Source organism: Macaca fascicularis, chromosome 3, assembly GCF_037993035.2.
Source record: "Macaca fascicularis isolate 582-1 chromosome 3, T2T-MFA8v1.1".
Classification (NCBI taxonomy): Eukaryota; Metazoa; Chordata; class Mammalia; order Primates; family Cercopithecidae; genus Macaca; species Macaca fascicularis.
The window spans coordinates 10,522,829-10,528,828 of NC_088377.1; the positions used below are offsets into that span (position 1 = coordinate 10,522,829).

At 42.6% G+C, this 6,000-nt stretch overlaps 1 long non-coding RNA gene across 1 annotated transcript in view; it reads right to left on the reverse strand.

The window, feature by feature from the left end:
- The window catches only part of LOC141409805 (uncharacterized), a 40,378-nt gene extending 39,097 nt beyond the window's left edge, over positions 1 to 1,281 (reverse strand). Inside the window, exon 1 of the long non-coding RNA XR_012432012.1 lies at positions 833 to 1,281. This is a non-coding gene — a long non-coding RNA (uncharacterized lncRNA). The remainder of the gene's footprint in view (positions 1 to 832) is intronic.
- Positions 1,282 to 6,000: the final 4,719 nt, after the last annotated feature.

Here is a 6,000-nt window from a genome sequence, read left to right on the forward strand (position 1 = left end):
GAAACCCTGCTGGCCTAGAAGGGCTAAAGGCATGAGTGGGTTCATTCGAACACTCTTCCCGCTGCAGACCAGCAAGGCGGCAGGAAGAGGCTCCTGGCCAAGCAGCATCAAGCCCCCGCAGCCCAGGGCTTCCTTATCTGCTGTTTCCTCTCCCTGAAATGCTCCTCCCCACAATCTCCAAATGGCTCTTTCCTTTCCTTCATTCAAGTTTCTCCTCAAATGTGGACCACTCAGAGAGGCCCTCCCTTCCCAACAGGGAAGACCTGGAGACACACACACACTTCACAGCTGCAGACAAGCAGCGACTGTTGGATAAAAATAAGCGCTCACACACAGAACAGAAGTCTCCCGGCCAGGCTGCAAGGCACCACTCCAGCTCGAATTCTCAGTGAAGTGACTGCCTCATACCAATGCAGAAAAACAAACTGAAATCCAAAGGTTACCCCCACATGCACAGAACAGCCAGTTTCCCATGGAGTCAACACATTCAGAGAGAAGCCACAGGGCTGGAGTTTCCAGAAACCACAACCTCCGTCCTCCTCCCAAACGCTAAGGCTAACACTCAAGCAACTAACGATCTAAAGACAGAAGAGACGGCGAGATCCCACTTCGCAGAGTAAATGCTAAGGGGAGGATTCCAGCCGTGCTTAGGAAGACCGGAAAGGGAAATTTCTCCCATATTATTTTTGACAATTAAGATAAAGATTTCTGTCACCCACAAGCTTAGGCAGTCTCTCCCTCTCTCCACCCCATCCTCAGGTAACTACCATACGGTTCCATTTACATAAAACTCTATACTTTGTGACTTCCTGTGCTTATGCCTTTTCCTTACCTTTGCCGTGTCTGTAACCTCCAGAACCATGGGGAGTAGACGTGTTGAAAGTGAGCGTACTTACTGCCAACCTCAGGGGAACACAACCTGGTCTTTCATCATGTGATATGATGCTAGCTGTAGTCACGTACATTTCAGGGAAGACTGAATGAATGACATAGTTCATAGATTCCTGGCCATATAACATCTTTCTGTGGACTTGTCACATGTATGACAACTTGGCTAGGTATGGAAAACAGGGGCATACAACACCCCTCAAACATAGTCCTCAGTAGACATTACTCCATCTTCTTCTTTCATTTAAAATTGCCAAGAAGGCAAGGCACAGTGGCTCATGCTTGTAATCCCAGCATTTTGGGAGGCTGAGGTAGGAGGCTCACTTGAGCCCAGGAGGTCGAGGCTGCAGTGAGCCAGGATGGTACCACTGTACTCCAGCCTGGGTGACAGACTGAGACCCTGCCTCGAAAAGAAAAGAAAAGAAAAGAAGAAATCTGAGTTAGACTACTTTTCTTGGTATATAGCTTTATTTTTGCCATATTCTTTTTAACCTTGTCTTTCAATAATTTCTCTCAGAGTTTATAGTTCTTTATTATAATGAAGGACTTCTTTGATGTAGACATTTATGTCTTCCTTCATTTCAGGGAATTCCATTTTTATTATGCTTTTAACTTTTTTCTGTTCAATTTGTTCTATTGTATTTTTAGGTCTATAAAATTAGTGGCACATTAGATATTTGTGTCCATCCTCCATATAGAGCATTGCTTTTCCTCAAATGGAAATGCCTGTTCTCTTTATTGCAGTGATAGTTTCACAGGTATGTGTGAACCTAAACTGATCCAATTGTACATTTTAGATACATGCAATTTAGTATACTGCAAGTATACCTCAATAAGATTGAAAAAATCTACTTGAAGACACAATCTATGTTAAAGACAAGATTAAAATAATTAACTTAGGCTGGGTAAGGTTCATGACTATAATCCCAGCACTCTGGGAGGCTGAGTCAGGAGGGTTGCTTGAGCCCGAGAGTTCAAGACCAGCCCAGATCTGAGGGCAAGGCAAGGCCTCGTCTCTCTTTTAAAAATAAATAAATAGCCAGATGCAATAGCTCACACCTGTAATCCCAGCACTTTGGGAGGCCGAGGTGGGCAGATCACGAGGTCAGGAGATCGAGACCATCCTGGCTAACACGGTGAAACCCCGTCTCTACTAAAAATACAAAAAATTAGCCGGGCGTGGTGGCGGGCACCTGTAGTCCCAGCTACTTAGGAGGCTGAGGCAGGAGAATGGCGTGAACCCGGGAGGCGGAGCTTGCAGTGAGTGGAGATGGCGCCACTGCACTCCAGCCTGGGCAACAGAGCGAGACTCAAAAAATTAAATAAATAAATAAATAAATAAATAACTCAGAAATGAGGAAGTCATATGATTAAAAATCAGCACGGAGCACTGAATCTATTAACTATAAATTACATCCAATTAATGCAGAAGCTCTAATTACAAGAATATTATTGTAATTCCTGGGAAAGAAAGGACTATTTCATTATTTTCAACAGACAATGGTATAAAGTAGGACAAACACTCCAGAACAAGTACATAAAATTAGGAAATGGAGAAATAGATGCTCCAAGAGTACATTTTCTTTCTCTCTCTCTCTTTTTTTTTTTTTTTTCCCTTTGAGACAGCCTCTTGCTCTGTCACCCAGGCTGGAGTGCAGTGGTGCAATCATAGATGACCACACCCTTGAGCCCTTGGGCTTAAACGATCCTCCTGCCCCGGCCTCCCAAAGTGCTGGGATTACAGGCGTGAGCCACTGCGCCTGGCCTCACATTACATTTAAAAAGATAACTCTAAATATATGCTGATATATTAAAACAAGGTGGTTCAGAAGAGCTGCAAGTCAAATTACAAGCAAAATAATATGATGGTACCTAAATAAATGATGGTGCCTGAATAAAAAGAAAGCAAGGGAAATGTATAATAGTCATATCTGAGAAAGCTGAATGCAAGGAAAACTCAGTAAGTTAAACAAAAAGGTCACTTGATTATGATGAACCTCATGATCCACAGTGAAAAGATATTTCTCAGGATCTGCAACAAAGGACAGTAACACATTAGCATAGGATATTTTAACTCACTTGTCTCAGTCGCCAACATCAGGTAAGGGGGTAAAAAAGATGCAGAGGGTCTGAATAACAAGATGGACAAGGCTGATCTTACACTGTACATGTATATCTAATTCTTTGTCCTGAAAGTGAAAATAGAATACACTGTCTTTTCAAAAACAATAGGAGACTTATACAATTTTACAATATATTAGATCACAAAGAAAACCTCAATACATTCTAAGAAGTGAAATAGAAACCACGTTCTCAAGCTACAATAAAACTAAAAATAATAAGGTTGAAGCAAAAAGAAAATTAATACTCAACCTATCGGAAATGTAAAAAAAAAAAAATCTTGTTTTTCCTCATTTTAAAGAGGAAATCAAACTACAACTGCAGCCTATCTAGGAAATTACAATAATGAGGATATTATATATCAAAACCTCATGGGACAGGGTCAAAGCCGAAGGCAAAATGATATTTATATTCTTAAATACTTCATGGAAAGCAAAAGTGAATCGAGTATTCTGCAGGGAGGAGGGACTTAGAAACATTAACACAAAAAGGAGACAGAAGGGGGAAACAGAATTGTTAGCAAATTCGTGATTTATCACTGAGCGCAGTGGCTCACTCCTGAAATCTCAGCACTTTGGGAGGCCAACGCGGACGGATCACCCGAGGTCAGGAGTTCAAGACCAGCCTGGTCAACATGGCGAAACCCCATCTCTACTAAAAACACAAAAATTAGCTTGGTGTGGTGGTGGGCGCCTGCAGTCCCAGCTACTCAGGAGACTGAGGCATGAGAATCGTTTGAACCTGGGAGGCGGAGGTTGCAGTGAGCAGAGATTGTGCCACTGCACTCCAGCCCGGACGACAAGAGTGAAATTCCGTCTCCAAAAAAAAAAAAAAAAAAAAAATCACGATTTAGTTCTCTTTGAAAAACAAAGTAGAAAGATCACAAACTCATTTGATCATTTTTTTTTTAAAGGCAGGGGTCGGGGAACACAAGTAATAAAATTAGGATCAAGTAAGGGAAATAATTACAAGACAATATTTAGGCAATTCTGTGCTAGTTAGTGGTCTTCTAGGAAAGTACGTCTTACTAAAATTGACCAAAAGAAAGATGGAAAGGGTTACTTAGTAATTTTGGAAAATGGAAGAAGTTGTCAGTGAATGATTCCCCCCAAAAGCTTCACATTCAGATGGTTTCATGGCAATTCTGCCAACTTTTTGTTTTTAATTTCCAACTTTTACTTTAAGTTCTGGGCTACATGTGCAGGATGTGCAGGTTTGTTACATAGGTAAACGTGTGCCGTGGTCGTTTGCTGCACAGAGCATCCCATCACCCAGGTATTAAGCCCAACATCCATTAGCTACTCTTCCTGGTCCTCTCCCACCTCTCACCCCTCACCCTCTGACAGTCCCAGTGTTTGCTGTCCCCACCCCCACCCCCACCAACCCCTGCCATGTGTCCATGTGTTCTCAGCATTTAGCTCCCACTTACGAGTGAGAACATGCGGTATTTGGTTTTCTGTTCCTGTGTTAGTTTGCTAAGGATAACAGCCTCCAGCTCCATCCATATCCCTGCAAAGGACATGATCTCATTCCTTTTTATGGCTGCATACTATTCCATGGCGTAAATGTACCATATTTTATCTAGCATCTATAAGGAATTTAAATAAATTTACAAGAAAAAACAACCCCATTAAAAGGTAGGCAAAGGGTTGGGCACGGTGGCTCACGGCTGTAATCCCAGCACTTTGGGAGGCCAAGGCGGGAGGATCATTTGAAGTCAGGAGTTTGTGACCATCCTGGGCAACATGGTGAAACCTCATCTCTACTAAAAATACAAAAATTAGCAGGCATGATGGCGCATGCCTGTAATCCCAGCTACTCAGGAGGCTGAGACAAAAGAATCGCTGGAACCCGGGAGGCGGAGGTTGCAGTGAGCCAAGATCATGCCACTGCACTCCAGCCTGGGTGACAGAGCATGACCCTGTCTCAAAAAATAAATAAATATTGATACAAATGCTTAATAAAACATTAGAAAATAGAACCCATAAAGATAAATGTACACCATAAATGAGTTTACTCAAAATCCATCCCAGAGGACTCAGTAGTTCAAAGGAGGAAAATAATACAAGCATCACAAGATGAGCCATTGAGACACTTGATAAACTTCCATTGCCTTTTCTAATCAGAAGGAGAAGGCAATCATGAAGTTCTCACCTTCTACTCCGGTGACACACCCACTTTATCTTCCTGGCACCTTCTATGCTGGTGACGCCCACCTTCCCTTCGTGGCACCCGTTTCCCTCTCAGCCCAAGTACTTTGAGTACAGAGTAACTCCACTCTGGCCTGCCCCAGGATGGGCCTGCGATCCCATTAATGCCAATAGGAGCCAGTGGGGTTCACAAAGCACCCAAAGAGAGGCAGCTGGACTTGAACCTGGGAAGAGACAGGCTCTGGCCTAGGTTGGGAACAAGGTTGAGTGACAGCAGTTAGAAGTTCTTTATGCTTATACTTGTATAAAGTATCTCTGGAAAGACACACCAGAAACTGGTAAGATTGGCTGCCTCCGGAAAGAAGAGCAGAGGATGAGGGTGGGAAGGGGACATTTAATTTATTTTTATTTATTTATTTAATTTTTGAGACAGGGTAAAACTTTGTCACCCAGGCTAGAGTGCAATGGTACAATCTCAGCTCATCGCACTCTTGACCTCCTGGGCTCAGTGATCTTCCCACCTCAGTTTTTTGAGTAACTCATACTGCAGGCGTGCGCCACCACCCTCAGCTAATTTTGTTTATTTTTTGTAGACATGAGGTCTCACAATATTGTCCAGGCTGGTCTCAAACTCCTGGGCTCAAGTGATCCTCCCACTTTGGCCTCCCAGAGTGCTGGGATTATAGGCATGAGCCGCCTTGCCTAGCCAGGATTTTTTATATTATACCTTCTTATTATAGCCTTTTGTACCTTCTGAATTCTGAACCACAGGAATGTGTTACATATTCAAAAAAGTTTTTAAAAATTGAGTAAAAAATAAAAATTTTCTAAAAACTAGAAA